Genomic DNA, 18,681 nt, shown 5'->3' on the forward strand with positions numbered 1-18,681 from the left:
GCTTTGCATCAGATGGAGGACTTGTTTGTTTTCATCACCTCTGTAGGTTAGTGTGTGGATGTGTGTGCGTGCTTTGCATACGTGTATGAGTGGGGCTTAAGTGGTCTTTTGCTTATGCAAGGGTCCTATATGATGCTATAGGCTACCGTCCTGTTTTTATCTAACAAGCATAAAGATGTACAGGAAAAAATGCTGTTTTTTTCCCAGATCTCATCTACTACCTATTATGCATGATTTCCAATGGATAATAATAATGTCTTTTATCAGAAATAAATGGAGACATGGAGGCTTGAACCATCTGACATGAAGCAGAGGAGAGCTGCCTCCATGTAGTTAATTAATTCCAGATAATGGACACCTCAAAGGGCAGGTTCCTATTAGTGAGGAGTGAATAGTTTCACATCTGATTAAACGCAAATTATGATTTTATTTAATGGATTAGTCTAAAGTCAAGAAAACACCCAGAATCAGTCAAAATCAAGCAATACATGAAACTGAATGCAGCTAACGTTAGCAGTGTTAGCACTGCACGCCTCTGCTCCTCTTTGCAGAACTTTTTCCCATTTTGTTGATCAAAGTAGAGCTAAAAATACTGTTTTTACAAGATGCTAACAATATGAGCTCATTTTTGTTTACATCAGGTTAATTATCATTCTGGCTAGCTAACTTGATATGTCCAAATCAACTTTAATATTCTAATGAAGAAATGGTGGTGGACTTTTTCTGTCAGGTGTTATGGCTAACACTTAACCCCAACAAAAACAAGTGCAGTAAATATTCAAGCGCTAATAGTATATGTTTTTAAAACTGTGAGCCATTGTATACATTTGGCACAAAGTAAAAATACGCCATAATGTGTGCCATGCTCAATAACATGTCTGTCTAGCTAACTAGTGGTGTCATCATCCCCAAATCAATTTCAGATTTGTCAATGAGAATTGCTAATGCTAACACTTTGCTAGGGCACTTGTTAAACATTAGAGAGCTAACGGTTTGCTAGCAGTACTATTAGACAAAAACTGTATGTAAATAGAGTCATGTTTTTCATAGGTATGTCTCACTACAACATGTCTTGCTAACCAGCAATGCTACCGTGTCTAAATAAAGTTCAAAATTCTGAGTGGAATATTGGCTGTTGGTTTCACAAGCTAACACTAAGCTAACACACCGATTAAGCATCGTACACATTGAAGAGGTAATGTAGGCTAGCAAAACTGTAAGCTAATGTAAATTGTTTAAACAACATGTCTAACTAGCTAAGTAGGGAAGTTGTCATCTCCTAACCAACGAGCTAGCTTACATATGCTGGTAAAAATATACACCAGGAAACACAGTATACATGATATGCAGGCTGTATGTCACAAAACTTCTTGCTAGCTTATGTCATTTTTCCCAGTCTGCATCATAAATGGCATGGATTAATAATAAACCACATTAACTTTTAGTCCCATAGGCTTAATGTAATGTAGCTAGCATTATAACTAAGCAAAAGAAATATACCTTTTATTATACTTAAAGCTCAAGTGGGCAGTTATAATATATTTGGAGAACATTATTTCTAATGCCTTTCACACGGTCCACAGAGGGTTTTGAAATAGACTCAAATGATAATTCCTCAAAGGAGCTTTAAAAAGTGGCAGAAATTAGCATAATTTACTAAACTAATCATAATCCAGTCCCCACCAAGGCAATGGTATAATGTTAGCTAAAGGCTGACACTATTTGTTATCATTATTTGGCCCGCTGATTTTTAAAAGTTACGGCATTTAAAGGGGAATTTGCTTAACACACAGCATTTATCATGGTCCAATACCATCTATCAGTCTCTTCTCTTATCCCTGATTTTTAAAAAATGGGGCCCTATCCATCAACGCAGGGACTTAAATCCTCCCTTCTCCTCTGGGCAGCCTGATCAGAGGATGAGGGAATTGATGCAGAGCCGAATACCCATAAAGCATCAGCCCAAGTGTTTTCAAAGCGTGAGCCAACAACCTGAGGGAGGCCTTCCAGCACGTCTCCAACCTGTCAGTGAGACCGCAGAGGGGGCTGATGATGATGTGAAAAGCATCTTGCCTGGCCCCACCGGCCAAGAACGGGCACGCCGGGGTTCTAAATGACAGCAGGCCAGATCCCCTGTGAGAGAGTGTTTAGATCCCCTCCAGTTCATACATTAGTCCACAATGGGAGAGGAGGAGGACGCTGTCATCCACCTGCTACTCTGTGCGTGGTCCCGCTTGGAGAGGCACTGCAAGAATCATGCTCATTGACTTCTCGAGTGGTTTTAACACCATCCAGGCTCATCTGCTGGGAGAATTACCCTCAGCTATGAATGTGGAAACACAGATTACTCCATCGACATCACTGTTTTCAACACCCACAAGTTTCTGACAGATTAACTAGCAGGAGACACACTGGCTGTGATAGAAGATGTGCCATCTCTCCTGCTTTTTTAACCGTAACATCTTAGGCTTTTGGCTTGAAAACTTGAAAGTGTAGTGCATGTGTGAAAGCAAGGAGGGAAATATTACACGGCTGTTACATAGAGAGGCAAGGCTTTCATATCACTTATGACTCATGGTAGCTATATTAGGAAAGATGATCAACTATGTGGCAAAATCATCACCCAGAACTTAAAACTGTTTGAAAAGACACCTCATTTAACATCAGGATCTTACATTGTAGGGTTAGCAATGGTTGATGCACCCACTTATTTTACCTTACATGCTTTTGTTTAACTGACATTTGCATAAATTGGTTTTCACTTTGACATTTTCTTTGAGTTTTTTTGGTCAAAAAAGCCTAATTATATTGACCATAATTGATTTATAAAATCAATAAAACAGTCAAACATGTAAGGTACTGTTTATAGGCACTGTACTGTATGTATGTGCATTGGTAGAATTTGTTGCAGTCTCTCAATGACCCAGGCGAAGGCTACAAACTGAAATTAGTCTATTTAATAAACCTGTACTCTAAACGTGTTCTGTTAGTGAAGCCTTCTTTTCCCACACAAAATAGGCTACATATGAACAATAACTGACATACATTACATCACAAGAAAGATAGATACAGTTCTGGCAAACATCTAATTTGTGCTTCTTCAAGTAAAAGCACCGCTTATTTCTCTGGAGAAAAGAGAAAAGTGGGAAGCAACAGGTAATCGAGGTAGAACAAGATAAACAAAGCAGTTACACAGAGTAATAAGAAGCTATTTTCTTGATTGTTTCATTGCATTATGCAGTGGTTCTCAACTGGTGGGTCGGGCCCTAAAAGTGGGTCTCGGAGCAGTTTTCAGTGGGTCGCGAATACGTGTCTTGAAAATATGGTGGCAAAAGCCTAAAAAGAACATGCAGCCGAACCGTTTATTATAATCTGTTTAACCCTTAGAGCTCATGAGGCACAGATCTGTGCTGCAGGCACTCCCCTTTGTAATTGCTTGGTAACTTTTGAACCATAGGTCGTAGACCCTAACTTTTTTCCTGTGAAAGCTCCGTGTTGTGCCTTTCTATATACAGTGCTTAACAAATTTATTAGACCACCTGTCAAATTTGTCTCAGAGACCATCCAGCATCATGAAGTGCTTTAATGCAGACTCTTTCATTTTCAGTGAGCTCTCCACGTTTTACCAATTTGAACAGGAATGAGGAATTTCAAACTGAATTCATCCAAATTAGGGTGGTCTAATGAATTTGTTAAGCACTGTATGTTCTTCATGCATTCGTAGCTCTTGCAGAACATTTTCTAGTGAGCCCAGAACTTGGCTGACTTCCCGGGGTCTCTGAGGACAGCGTTGTCGTATACAACAAGAAGTGACACAGTTTAGAGAAAACATTAATAACTTTTGAACCTTAAGTCATAGACACTTACTCTTTTCTTTTCCTCTGAAAGCTGACTATTTTGCCATTCGTTTGCTACCCTGATGTCTCTGTAGCCCGTAAGGACGTTGTTCTAGCGAGCCCGGAACTTTGGTGACTATTCAGGTTCTTTAAAGATTAAATCCACGGCATTAGATCCGATAATAAGCTTCTTTTTGTACATTTTTAATGCATTTTTGATCATGTACTTTGGCTTTCTTCGGTGGGTAGCACCATATTTGTGGAAGGCAATGTTTATATGCAATGCATTGTGGGAGGGGCTGTCCTCCAATAGCAAGATCTTGCGTCTCTACTGCTTAAAGGGATGGCACAAATGAATCTAACTGCAAAAAGCACATGGACTTTTTTGTATAAATGCAGATATTTTGAAAACCTTTAGTCACAGAATGTTTATTTCTTCCCTGTTTTGTCCCCAAGAGCTGGGAGAATAAGTCTGTGCAAAGAAAGTTTTCTTTTTGTCTTTAGAGTCCTATAACTTTCTCAGAATTCAAGTGAAATTACTAAAGTAGATAAATTCTTAAAGCCCAGCTTGTCCCAGAAAAAGATATATAGAGCTTGACTGTGCACCACAGGGTTGATGTTTTATAAGCTTTTTAAGAAAAAAAGTCCAGAGAAGACATAATGGTGAAAAAAATAGCTGTGAGCTCTAAGGGTTAATTGTGATAATGGGTAAATGTATATGTTTTACCAATATTTCAACTTATTTCTCCTTTTCTTGCTATAAAAGAAGCTTTTACCATGTTAATGAAGTGATTTCTCAAAATCTCTGCAAAATTGGCTGAAATGTACATGTTATCATGGATATAGAAGGGTGTAAAAAATGTGAGTTTTTTCCTGTCTCTTGTTACTGTCATAAATTCTGTTCCATCCAAGTTCTTAGGTGCAACAATTTTATTTATTTAAAAGTAAATTGTTGAATTTTTTGGGAAATTTGGGTTGCGATTTATCATCAAAGATATCAGTGGGTCCTGAGGCTAGACCAGTTGAGAACCACTGCTCTAAAGAACTTAGAAACACATCGACAACACAACACAAAGGTGCAGGATTCTGTTTGCATTGAAGTCTGCGAGCATCTCTGTTTCCCCCTCTGATACAGCCTCTACTACCACTACCTTGTTTAAGGCTAATACAGTTTCTTAAGTCCTGAAGTCTTCCATTAATATGCATGATTTAGTGTCTGCTACAGATAGAGAGCAAAGGAGAGAAACAAGTTCTTCTAGTCTATTAAAGTTTTAACATCCCAACCTGCTGACTTATTTTTAGCTGTCTGTAGTTTGTGTTCCCAAATTACACAGCATGGGCTGGAACAAACGGGTCCTGCTGATTGTCCTCATTGTAAAATGATAAAAAAAGAACAGGTATATGAAGTTATTTCATTTCAAAATTCTCAATAGTTAATGTGCTCCCTTCTTGGTATCTTTTTCTGCATATTTGTCACACTGAAATGTTTCAGATCATTAAGAAAATTTTAATACTAGGCAAAGATAACCTAAGTAAATACAAAATGTATTTATGATTTCATTTATTAAGGGGAAAAAAAAATCTAAACCTATCTGGCCCTGTGTAAAAAAGTCATTGCCCTCTAAACCGAGAAACTGGTTGTTCCACCCCTGGCAGCAACATCTGCAGGCAAGAGTTTGAGATAACTGGCAATGAGTCTTTCACAAGTACCATGGAGGAATTTTGGTCTACTCGTCCTTGCAGAATAGTTTTATTTCATCCACACTGGAGGAATTTTGAGCATGAACGGCCTGTTTAAGGTCAAATCACAGCATCTCAGTCAGATATGTCTGGTTATGACTTGGCCAAGCCAAAAGTCATCCAGGTCCTGTAGCAGGAATGCCTCAGAGAATCACCATACTAACATGTTTGACTGTTTCATGATGTTCTTTTTAGGAACAGGATGTTCTTTTGTCTTATCAGTCCATAGAATAGATTTTTTTTTTTTTTTTTTTTTTTTTTTTTTGCCAAACATGAGATGAACCTTTGTGGTCTTTTTGGACAGCAGTGGTTTTGGCCTTAAAACTCCACCATGGATGCCATTTTTCCCAGTCTCTTTCTTATTGTTGAAACATGAACATTTAATCTTAACTGAGTCAAGTGAGGCCTTCAGGTCTTTAGATGTTGTTCTGAGGTCTTCGGTGACCTCCAGGATGAGTCGTCAGTGCGCTCTTAGAGTAATTTTGGTAGGTCGGCCACTCCTGGGAAGGTTCGCTGCTGTTCCAAGTTTTCCCCATTTGTGGGTAATGGCGCTTAACATGATTTGCTGGAGTCCCAAGGCCTTGGAAATGGCTACTTCACTTTGTCAGACAGGTTCTATTTAAGGGATTTCTTTCTTTTTTTTTTCAAAGATTTACTTTGGGGCTTTTTATGCCTTTCTTGACAGAGGAAGACAGAATTGGTAACAGGGATGAGAGAGTGCGGTAGAGACGTGGGAAAGTGCCACAGGCCAAATTCGAACCCAGGCCACCTGTGCCCCAATTAAGTGATTTCTTGATCCAGCAGGTCCAGCCATAATCAGGCCTGGGTGTGGCCATTGAAATGGAAGTCAGCTTTCAAACAAGTGTGGTTCATCACAGTTATTTAACAAGAGGGGGCAATTATTTTTTAACATAGGACATTTTCCTTTGGTGAAGGAAATCATCATTTAAAAACTTCATTTTGTATTTACTTATGTTTTTCTAGTATTAAATTCATTTAATCATCTGAAATGTTCAAGTGTGGCAAATATCAAAGTAATAGTAGTATAGAAATGCAAAAAAGAATTCAGGAAGGAGAAAAATCACAGCTCTCTAGAACCAGGTGGGCAGCCAAAATACATACTTAACCTAACAGGAGGGAAAGCAAAATGAATTCCCACCATGACCTTTAAAGCGAGCAAGAAAAGATACCCTTAATAATCTCATGAGACAGGCTATTTAAAGTACAAAACTAAGAACAAAACTTGGACAGAATCTGCTTTAGCAAAAATAGTAGAAAAAGGATGACATGACCAAGGCAATATAAATTAGGGCATTGTAATTAATTATAGTGAGGGTGCGTTCATATTTGTAAATATGCTTGACTTCTAACATGAATAATTGAAGCCGATGCATAGCCAGGATGCAAATGATTTGGCTGGGAGTGATGCTACTTCATATCTGTCACTATTAATCATTTATACCAAAGACAAACTGCTGTGTTCATTCTACTTGAAGCAAGCCGCTGCGCTCATTACAGGAAATGCAATAGCAAATCCAATATAGTCTGGCTATAAAGTTTCCACACAGTTATTGCTGTTGGGTTCAGAGGAGCTATTTACGACGCTTGTAATGAATCTGTGCCTTGTGGTGAGGTAAACTTTAAAAAAAATGATAATGTGAAGTCTTTATTGGAGTGAGCTAACAATGGATCTGGTGCCTGTCTTTCATTAGCTGATGTAAATATGTTTATGGACTGACCTTAATTTATAAACCTTAGAGGAGGGACTACGTTATTTAAAATCCTTGCATAAGTTTAACTTGACAACTTAACTTTGCATTATGATAATTGCAATTAGTATTAAGTGACTCCAGCATGCCCTATTTTGCATACATAATTTAATTAAACTGAGAGCGAACAAGGACTGACATAATACAGATGCTTCGAGGCTACATGTAAGAGATAAATGAGATAAATGAAACCGAAAAGGAGCTTGTGGTTGGTGAATGCATAACAGCAATATGTAGACGTGTCAGTCAACACATTATCGCTGAATGCATGTAACACTACAACTATTTTCATCTGAGTTGCTCCGAACATATTGCGCATTTCATTGCATTTAGGATCATGCTTGCACATATGGCATGTGCATGAAAAATACATGAAAACTGTTAACACGCAAGTCCAACCTCATCCCTGAGACTTAACTACCTTCTTAACTAGAGTACGTTCAGCTTCCTGCAGTGCCATGGTGTTGCCCTTACCTTGGAAAGCAAAAATGTGATCTGTTGTTATATTCTTTTATATTATGTTATTAGTGGGGATGCTGAGCATCCACACTATTGATATTCGCGTCGGACATTTTATTTATTATTCTTCTTCCACGCTGGCTATCTCCTCTTTCATTCTTTGTCGTATTGACATCATTTAAACTTTAAAAAATTCAGTTTCTTTGTCATTCGACTGTTCTGACTTTTCTCATTTCTAACTTTTATCATTTTCTAAATATAGCTATCTTCATGCCTTTCTATGCTTTTTCAGCCATTTAATGCAATTTCCAGCTACTTTTAGGCCAAAATCTGCTATTTTTTTCCTATTTTCAGCTATTTTAAGGCTACTTTCATCTATTTTTATGCTATTTTCAGCTTTTTTAGGCTATTTTCAGCTATTTTTATCCTTTTTTGAGTTATTGAATGCCATTTTAAGCTACTTTTATGCCATTTTATGCTATTTTCTTCTATTTTCAGCCTTTTTTGTGCTTTTGGCTATTTTCAGCAGTTCTTCCACAATTCAGCTCTCAGCATCCCCACACAATTTTAGCTGAAATTGCAATTTTGATGTAGTTTTACCTGAAATATTTCCAACAGTCTACAAGCCACATAAATCCTTAATCTCCATTGTAATCTCTGCCATGACGAACATGACATGTTTGAGGCCGTTGTGGAAACAACAGATGCTGCATTAAAAACTGCTATATAAGGAAGCAAAACTGCTACTGCATGCTGCTGTTCTGTTGCTGTACCTCACTGATGTTTTAAGCTGCCTATATGATGGACCACAATTAATAACTGCAATTGGACAATCTGTTGCCCAAACTTCATTCCTTATTGACTTTTTCCATTTGGAGTTTCTTTTGATCCAGAGGATGCTTAATATCCTCACACAAAATTTAGTATTAGACAAAGATATCCTGAGTGACAGGAAGTCTCCCACAAAAGTCATCCAAACCTACCTGGCCCTATGTGTAAAAGTAATCTCCCCCCTTTGTTAAATCATGAATTAACTGTGATAAACCACATTTGTTAGAGAGCTGACTTCAATTTTGCTGGCCACACCCGAGCCTGATTATGCCAGACCTGCTGAATCAAGAAATCACTTAAATAGAATCTGTCTGACAAAGTGAGGTAGGCCAAAAGATCTCGAAAAAACAACACATGATTCTCTAATCCACAGGTGTCAGACTCAAGGCCCGGGGGCCATATCCGGCCCGTGGAACAGTTAAATCTGGCCCACAAGATGATCTCATATATCTGTTCTAACTGGCCCATCAGTCTGAGGTCTGCAGATTTCCTCAAGTATAAAAATGTGAACTTATCCTGATGATTTAAGATATCCTTGTTAAGTCACAGAATCTGAAAAAGTAAGGAGTAAAAATATTTAAATAAATAGTCAGGAATGTGGGAAAAGAAATTAATTTGTGTTTTAATTTCACATTTTCAAATTAGCGTCTCACAATTAGGACTCAAACTTAGGATTTTGTCTTATGATTTCATACTTTGAGCATTTCAACTCACAATTTGACTTCTCATATAATTTTTTGAGCTTTAAGATTCATTATACTAATTTTTAAGTGATATTTTGACTTTTATAACCAATTAGTTTTTATTTTATCTCATATTTTAACTCCTAACTTTGACTTCATGATCCAAGAGTTTGACCTTTTAGACTCACAATACAAAATTTTGAATTGTATTTTGGCTTTTTAATTTCATGATTACAAATTTATTTCATATTTTGACCTTTTAAACTCATGATTTTGACTTTCTTTCTAATATTTTTGCCTCTAAAAAGACATTATTTTTCAATTTCAATTTCAAGTTTTGACCTTTTTGAACTAATACATTTACTTTTCTCAGATTGTGAGTCTTTAACGTTATCTTTTTAACTTTTTAAATGTCAAAATCATTTATCATCAGTGCTAAGTTGGTTTTTTTTTTCACATTTTATTACTGGTGAAATGAGGTTGACAGTCAAAGCTATTTCTAAGTTTTCAGGACTTATCCACAAAGGGAAAAACTTTGAACAGTGCTTGACCTTCCTAGGTCGCCCGGCCTACCAAAATCACTCCCCATAGGAGACTGGGCCTCCTAGGACCCAGTCTCATCTGGGTAAACAATTATTACTTTTGTCCTAGATACTTATAAAAACTTAGTAAAGCAACAATGAACATTTTAATTTATGGTTACTTTAGTAAGATGTTGCCTGTTAGAAAACATAAACCCATTTTCCTGAAAGGTGATCAACCTTGTTTATTGAATGCACTGTCCGGAGGTCAACTGAGCTAGCCATTTCAGAATGTGCTAAAAAATTGGGATGGCAAAAAAGAAAAAGAGGGAGCTAGTTTCATCATTTGACCCCAACAGTAACATGTTCATAAATTCAAATGCAGACAAAAGCAAGCTTCTTAAGGCCTTGGCCATTTCTGTGGATCGGCTTTCATGGAGATATAAGGTTAAATAAAAATAACTGAATGTAGGATCCAGGCCTTTTTGCCTCACCCATTGTAAACCTATTTGTTGTACCTATAATCAGGACTATCCCCACAGATTTGTTTGGGCCCCTTAAGAACCCAAATCAATGCATGTGCATTGGATAAGAGACATTGTTGCCAATTTCCAGGCTAACAGTTACTTCATTTTGGAGCTGAAAAAGTGGCAAGCCATTATTGGGTTATGATGTTCAAATTACTTATTGTACTGTTTTTTAACCGCTTTTCATCGCAGTTTCCAGCCATTATCTGCAGTTTTTCCCATTTTTAAACTAATTTTGCCTCTTTCAACCAATTCTTGCCACTTTTAAACCATGTTTGCCACTTTCTAACAGCTTTTCGCCCTTTTCCATAATTTTTTACCCTTTGTTTCCTTTCTTAAACGATTTTTGCTGCTTTAATCCCATTAACCTTTTTTTAACCTTTTCTCACCACTCTATAACTACTTTCCATCACTTGTTTTGCCCATTTTTGCCATTTTTAACTGCTCTTCACCCCTTTACCCTTTATAGCCCTTTATTGCCTTTCTTAAGCAATTGTTGCTGCTTTATCCCAATTGCCTTTTTAACCCTTTCTCGACACTTCTGACTGCTTTTCACCACTTTTCTACCCATTTTAGCCCTTTATTGCCTTTCTTTACCTATTTGCCACTTTCATCTCATTTTCACATCACTTTTTTTTCCATTTTTCCACCTTCAACCATTTCTTTTGCCACTTTTTAACTGCTTTTCACCACTGTCCCTCCCATATTTGCCCTTTGCCCAATTTTTACCACTGTATTTGCCAAAGATTGCCACAAAGTTATCTCAGTTCCTTCTTCTTTATTCTCTAGCATCCCAGTGTTTGTGCCGATCTTGGCTAGGCTATGAATTCTGATGCTAATTTCCAAAATGGTTTAGTCAATGTTCCCATCCACATTGTTAACATCACCAAAAAAAAAAAAAAAAAAAAAAAAAAAAAACACGGGTGTTCTGTTTGCAGCAAAGGAGTTTACATTTTAAAAAGGCTGCACTGTACTACAGTATAAAAAATTTTTTTTTTTTTCATTTCTTTGATTAGAGTGGTTATCATTCAGATTAAATATAAAATATGGTTATCAGAGATTAACTTCACAACGGCAACAGACCGTACTTTTCCTGACCCCCATGGCCCCCCTTTCTGGCTGGGCCCCAGGATGCCTATCCCCCCTCATGGGGGGCCTTGCCTATAATTAGAACAATATACTCCTAGACATACCTACAGCTATTTCCCCTCCTAAAGCCTGTCTCTGTTAGCAGCCATTTAGAGAGTTTTCTACCTCTCACTCAAGCAGTGGTCAGCACCTGTGGTGGTCTGCTTCATTATACATAATGTTTTATCACAATACTGCTGAGACTTTTAATTGTATCAGAAGAAAGGCAAAATGTATCGAAAGGTTAAACAAAAGCACATCACCAGTGAAACTTCCACTCCACTCTGTATTATCACACCATTGTTAAAATATAACCTTTTTTTTTTTTTTTTTTTTTTTTTTTTTTTTGTGCGTGCCTGTTTTTCATGTTTTCTTTTTTTTGTCTTTAATCAGCAGCAGTTTCCTTTCACCAGTGCTGCTTTTTCTTTTTCTTTCTTTTCTTGGCTTGAACAAAGGCAAGTGCAGTGATACTGGACACAAAAGCTTACTGAGCGTGGATCTGATAAAACAGATCATATAGGAGTTCATTATTTAGAATTGGATATGCATACAGCTGTGGAAATATGAATAATAACTGCTTATATCAAGAGATGAAACAGATACATGGTTAAAAAAAGAGATTTTTAAATAATATAACCTTTGACACTTTTATGCTTTTTGAATGGTATATCAAACAAAGCTTTCATAGTTTGAGTAAAGTCTGAAAGTAGATTGAATCATAAGACCTTCAGCATGCCCCTCTAGGTGTTAATGTTTTAGTTGCTAGTAAAGTCAGTTCTGATGTTTGCATATTAAGTAATTTAACATTCCTATGAATTATCTTTCATTCTTAGTAGTGTATTTTTGTCTTTCCAACTTATCCACCCATTCTTCCCTATACTACTTATCCTTTTAGGGGACACAGGGGGCTAGAGTAAATTCTAGCTGTCACTGGGTGATAGGCCACTGACGTTGGCATTGGCTGGATATCTGATTGACGCCACGTTATTTGCCACTGGTGAGTGTTGGCCAACTGGGCTGATATCAGCTGATACTGATATGTTACACTTGTGTGTCATTGCAACTCTAGTAGTTACCAGTATAACCTGTGGCTCTCTCTGCTCCTCACTTAAACTGAAGTGAGAGCTGTTTGGTGGGATCTTATTTTCATGATTGAGGGGAGCCAAAATCCTAACTGTAATTACCCAGCACTATTTGTAAGAAAGACTAGCCCTAACCCAGGTGTGTCAAAACTATGGCCCGGGGGTCAAATGTGGTCTGCGGCACATTTTCGATTGGCATCCCCAAAAACTCTTTAAATAAAAAAAAATATGGCCCTCAATATAGCATGAAGATTGTGCTAGACTGTATTATTCATGCTAACACTGTAAACAAACATTTTGACAACAAATTTTATACTGTTTTTTTTAACAACACTACAAAAAGTAAACACATTGGCAACCAAAATAATAAAGATATCTTGGTTTTTACCGCCCTAATGCAGGGGTGTCAAACTCAAGGCCTTGGGGCCAAAACCGGCCGGTGGCATTTTTATTATAACTGGTCCACTAGTTTGAGATTTGCATATTTCCTCCAGTATAATGATGTAAACTTAACCTTGATGATTGAAAATATCCTTTTTAAGTCATAAGAATTAGAAAGAGTAAAGAGTTAGAGTATTTAATTAAAGTCAGGAATGTGGGAAAAGAAATTTGTGTTTTCATTTCATATTTAATAATTTGCATCTCACAATTCTGACTTAAAGTTTTGGTTTTGACTTTTTTCATATTTGACCTTTTACAATAACAATTTTGACTTTTATCTCATATTTTGACCATTTAGATTCACAATTTGAATTTTTAAGTCATATTTTGATGTTTTAAACTCACGAATTTGAATTTTATCTTGCATTTTGACATTTTCAACTCCTAAACTTTAAATTTTAAACCCAAATATTAACCTTTATGATTTAAAATCTTAAATTTTTATCTCACCTTTGGACCTTTATAACTCAGTATTTTTAACTTTATCTCATGTTTTGACATTAAAAACTCTTGATTTTTAATGTTATCTAATTTTTTCACCTTCTAAACTCTTGATAAAGTTATTTTTTTCTCAGATGTTGACCTTTTAACTCCTAAATATAATTTTTAATTCCAAATATTGACCTTTTCCATTCAAAATTTTCATTGTTTTAATCTCATCTTTAGACCCTTTAAAGTCATGATTTTAGTACTTCAACTGTTAAACATCATGATTGTAATTTTTTACTTTTTCATCACAAACTCATTTATCTTTAAGATTGTGTTTTTTTCCCTATAATTCATAAGCGGTGAAGATCAGGTTGAGAGTTTATGGGAAATTTTGACCCAATTAGGCCCTCGGGTTACACCCAACTTCACAGTTCAGTCCCTGCTGTGACTGAGTCTGACGTTCCTGCCCTAATGGATTACAGCAGCAAATAGCAGCACCAATGATGTTCCAGGGCCCCCTGATATCTGATACGCCTCCCCAAAATCCTTAAAATGATTGGCCATTCACCTTGTCAGCCATCAACTAGCCATTTAAGCATACCAATCACTGAGCATAAACGGGAAAGGTCTGCAAACACTTTCTCCAAAGATATTTCAAATCAAACTGAAATACTACAGAAAAAAATGAGGTGTGGTGGAAAAATCACTAAAAACAGAGCCTGCATCAGGAGATTAAGACATTTCATCTCACGAGGAAAGGCAAGAGCAGACACCAGCACACTGGTGCACTTAGGAAATTGCTGCTCCTCACTAGTCACATACCAAGCCTGCAGCAGAACAAACAAATGGGGAAACCATTGATTGACATCATTGAGTCTGTAGCAACACTGGAAAGTCAACATGGCTATGATAAGAGCACAAGATTTTAGAGAATGCAGCAGTCAGGAGATTGAAGTGAAAAAGTAGATCAGAGAATAGTGTTGCTCACACTGAATCTAATTTTCTCATGCCGCTATATCGTGTTGCGAACAGATATCATTCCAAACAACAACTAAATATACAACCGAGACATGGCACTTTCTATCTGATTTAATACTCGGAGAGAAGATTAAAAGCCATAAATCTACAAACATCAGTAAGTCACAAAGGACAGCCAAAGCGTTTATTTAGAGACATATTATGTGACATAACTTTCTGATCAAGAGACAGCTGAAAAAACAATCTAATAGACAAGACTGTTGAATAGCACCAGCCCAATCCAGCTCCTCTTTCATTTAATGTAAGAATAATAGCATAAATCCTTTCCAGACTTAATTGCAATCTAGTTTTATCCATAAAAAAGCGTACCTTGTGACTCACACCATTATGCATTCTGCCAGAGGGAGAGTTGGCAGAATACAGGCGTAGTAAATTAAAGCAATTGCTGTTTCCGATTATACTTAATCTATAGGAGAATTAAAAGACAAAAAAAACAACTGCAAATCAATTTATACGTAGTTATCGTCTTTCAAAGTGATTTTCTCTGCAAATTGGCACTGCTCCTACTCTTTTACAACCATTTTAGTCTTTGATAAGGTTTTTCCCATTCCTTTTCTGCTTTAATACTTGCCATTAAGCAGGTTGTAGTCTCAATTAAGGGCATGTTGTTGCAGAAATAAATAGGTTAAATTGTATGCTGATGATTCATTGTTCTACTTTGCAAGTTTCTGTTTCTATCCCTCTTAACAATGCAAGTTGTGACATGCTCCATGTCTCAAAGAGTATAGCACACTGACTCTGTTGTCCATAACTATACCTTCTGTTACTCTTTTTGAACTTTTGGAGCAATTTTGTGGTGATACTGGACCGTTTTGTTGCCAGGTTATGAAGGTTTGCTTGCAGCACTTGCGCTTCTCTTGGAAGTGACTATTAGTTAAATTGTTGCAAGTTATTCAGGACAGGACACATGCATATATGTATATACAAACGTACAATTATGTGCATAAATTTTAGGCATGTAGGGCGCTAAGGATTAATCATGGGGCCTGATGTGCCACAACCTGGGGCTGGAGAGGGTGGTTACGTGGTCAGAAGGTCACACATGTCACACTCATGTGACTTGGCAGCCAAGGTCAAGCTCGACAGCATCTTTGTTGCCCAGGCCTGGTAATATGTCTTAAGATCGCTGACCGTTTTTGGGTCCTTTGGACATCCACAGCACGACCAGGGGCTTGTGGCAGCCCTGCTACCTATCCACATTATTTTCCCATGCCCCTGGTAATATGCAAGGACATCCAGAGCATGACCATGGTTGTGTCAATCCTCCCTCCCGGCCGATATCGTTTTTAGGCGGCTTACTGCCCACATCTGTCCTTACTTAAGCCTCAGTTGCCCTGGCTTAAGTGACAGCTTTATAATTAGGGATGGGGATTGAAACCTGGGTGCCTAAGAACCCGGTTCTCTGTTTTTGAAATAACCTGAAAAATCAGTAACATTTAGCCTATTGCTCCTGCTATCAAGTCTCACAGATTCTGTGACATAAAGTCATTTTAAGTTACAACTGGTGTAAAAACATACATCAGTTCTTGCAAGGGGAACATAATAGTCACATCAATATAGTTCATCACATTAAACCAAAATGTGGGCTCCCTCTGCAAGTCGCATGCAATCAAATCTGCATGCGCTGGGAGTAACATGCTCTCATTCCAGTCTCTTCAGCTGCTTCAGGACAGTTTTCTTCTTCAGCTGCTCAGATAAATGCTGAAAAGTGTTCCAAAACTTTGTAACAAATCCTGTTTGTTAAAAATATTAATCCAGTGTAGAAATCTGTGGTGGAATCGGCAGAATTAAAGTAAATCAGAGAATTTAAGGAGATGAAAGATGGAAAATATGATGCATTCAGGTAACCTCAGTGAATTAGATGACTGTATTCCATATGTTATGATGTGTTCAAATGTCATATAAAAATGGGAACATTTGGTTTTTGATGAGAAACTTCAATTAATACAGTTGTGAATATGAAGAATGTGTGTACATTTGAAGGATATAAAATAGATGTGACAGACTGAATCACAGCATTTTAACTCTAGCACTACTCAGCTAAGACAGCTTGTAGTTTAAATATTTGCCCTCATTTTGTCTTTCCATCAAACTATAGAAAGTATTGATAGTGTTATCGATAAGGACTCAGATCAGAGATGGCCTCTAGGAGGGACCATAGGGTCCATTGAAAATTTTATGCTCAATTTTGTGATTACTCAAAGGAATATAACCAAGAAAACATTAAACTAATTGAATGGGATTATGTCTAAACATGAGCACAAGTCAGATTTGTAAATCAGTTATCTTATTTTCCCAGCCGCCATTGTTGTTGACAAAGCCAATATAAAAAGTTATGCTCTGTCTTGACTTTAAAAGTTTGCTAAGAGAAAATTGACATTTTCAAGCATAATGGTGTTCCAAAAGTTAAAATCTAGTCAAAAAGTGTTTTTTTTTTTTGTTTGTTTGTTTGTTTGAAGTAACAAAGAACATGCAAAGGGTGCTTTTGTGCTTCATTGTTGAGTGCTAAAATTGTTAAACTGTGTTGGATTTGTAAATTGGGAAATTAGCTTTAGTATTGCACAGATTCCCATAACATCAGGATACTGAAGATGCCTGAACAGTGAAAGATGTTGTAGAATCAGTGTAGGCGTAGCACTTAAATGAATTTCCTCCATTTTTTTTAAACCAGTTAAAGGAGTTGGCATCATGGTTTGTGAAATTCTGTTGTGAGGTGGAATGCTGATCGAGTGCCCTTCTTAAACAAAGACTTTAAAAGCTCAACATTTGGTAAAAGTGGCATAAAAACTGTAATCACGGACATGGTAGTACAAATTCCCTTCCTCTATCCCCCTGTCCGGAAGTTAAAGTTAGTAGAATCTGAGAATGTGCTCCCATTGTCCTCTATAGGTGATCTGTTCTGGGCTCATTTTGGGTATGGCTTGGGGGCTCGCTGGCCTGCTGAGAATGCAATGTCATCCATCATAGTTAAGGCTTAGGTTCATTAACATGTCAGGCTAACCTTGACCAGCCCTTCTCTCTTGAATCAGGATTCAGAATTCACCTCCTAGAGCCAGAGAAGAAGTTCCAGGACTGTCAAGATGACAAGGAAAGAGGCCTGAGGGGAAAAAAAAGAGACAAGATAAGAATAGCAAGTGATGCCTTCCACCTAGGGGAGATAGCACAGCTCCTCCCACATGAAGGGAAGAAATTAACCTATTCACTGACAATCTAGACTAGAAGGTTCTCATGAATACAGAGATGCCAAACACTCAACCCCTTCTTAAAATAATCTTTAAAACATTTCATTCCTTTAAGCCATTGGCGCCCATTCAAATATGTATTGTACAACAAACTCTCTTAGACATATAGCTTTTCTTAATTGTCTAGAATGATCTGCCTAAATTAGCTTATAGGTTTGACTTTTGCTAATTAGTAACTTTGAACCCCTTATTTTTGAGTTGTATTGTATAAATTCAGTAAAATTAAATTTGAAAAATATCTTCGTCCCCAGAGGGGCAATTCAAGGCACTTACAGCAGCAGCATTACATAAAGCGAACAGCAAAGACAATAAAAAATATGAGGAGAGATACTTTTTTAAACATATAAACAGTATTTGTATGACTATATACAAAAATGAACTTGCAGCAGCTGTTGAGTAGCCATCAGTGTCACTCAGTGACTGCTGCGTGATCACCAGAGTGGCTCTGTGACTGTTCATTGGTCATCAGAGTAACTCTGTGACTGTTGAATGTTGGAAAAACTCAATAAATGAATTAGTGCAAAAGCCCTACTGCTGTTTGCAATAGACTAGCCCCTGAGGCACCGGAAGTCGCATACACAACCAATGTTAAAATGCCCATTTCAAGCACTAATAATCATCTTCATTGGTTAAGACAGCTTTTTTGATAGTTCATGTCTTGTTATTCTAAAATTAGGGTATTGGTCTGGTCCGTTTATATACCAGGCACAACCATTTCAGATTGGAGCTTTGCCAGAGGAGATTACCTAATGGCAGTCATGGAGTTGAGCCAATCTATAGGCTTTGCAAGTTTACAAATGTAGACATCCTTGTAGATCTTCTTTATGTTCAGCTGACTGTGTGGTCTGCCAAAAAGCTCCAGCCACTTAAGTATCAGTGTTGCCTTTACTCCATCCACAACATTCGACCACTTTTCCAAGGGTACATCTCTATAGATTTCAATACAAATGCTGTA

The 18,681-nt window shown here is 37.2% G+C and overlaps 1 protein-coding gene across 1 annotated transcript in view; it reads left to right on the top strand.

The window, feature by feature from the left end:
• The window catches only part of brinp1 (bone morphogenetic protein/retinoic acid inducible neural-specific 1), a 293,163-nt gene that overhangs the window by 265,435 nt on the left and 9,047 nt on the right, over window positions 1-18,681 (top strand). The gene's annotated exons all lie outside the window — the stretch shown is intronic.

Source organism: Cheilinus undulatus, linkage group 17 (assembly GCF_018320785.1).
Source record: "Cheilinus undulatus linkage group 17, ASM1832078v1, whole genome shotgun sequence".
NCBI classification, from domain to species: Eukaryota; Metazoa; Chordata; class Actinopteri; order Labriformes; family Labridae; genus Cheilinus; species Cheilinus undulatus.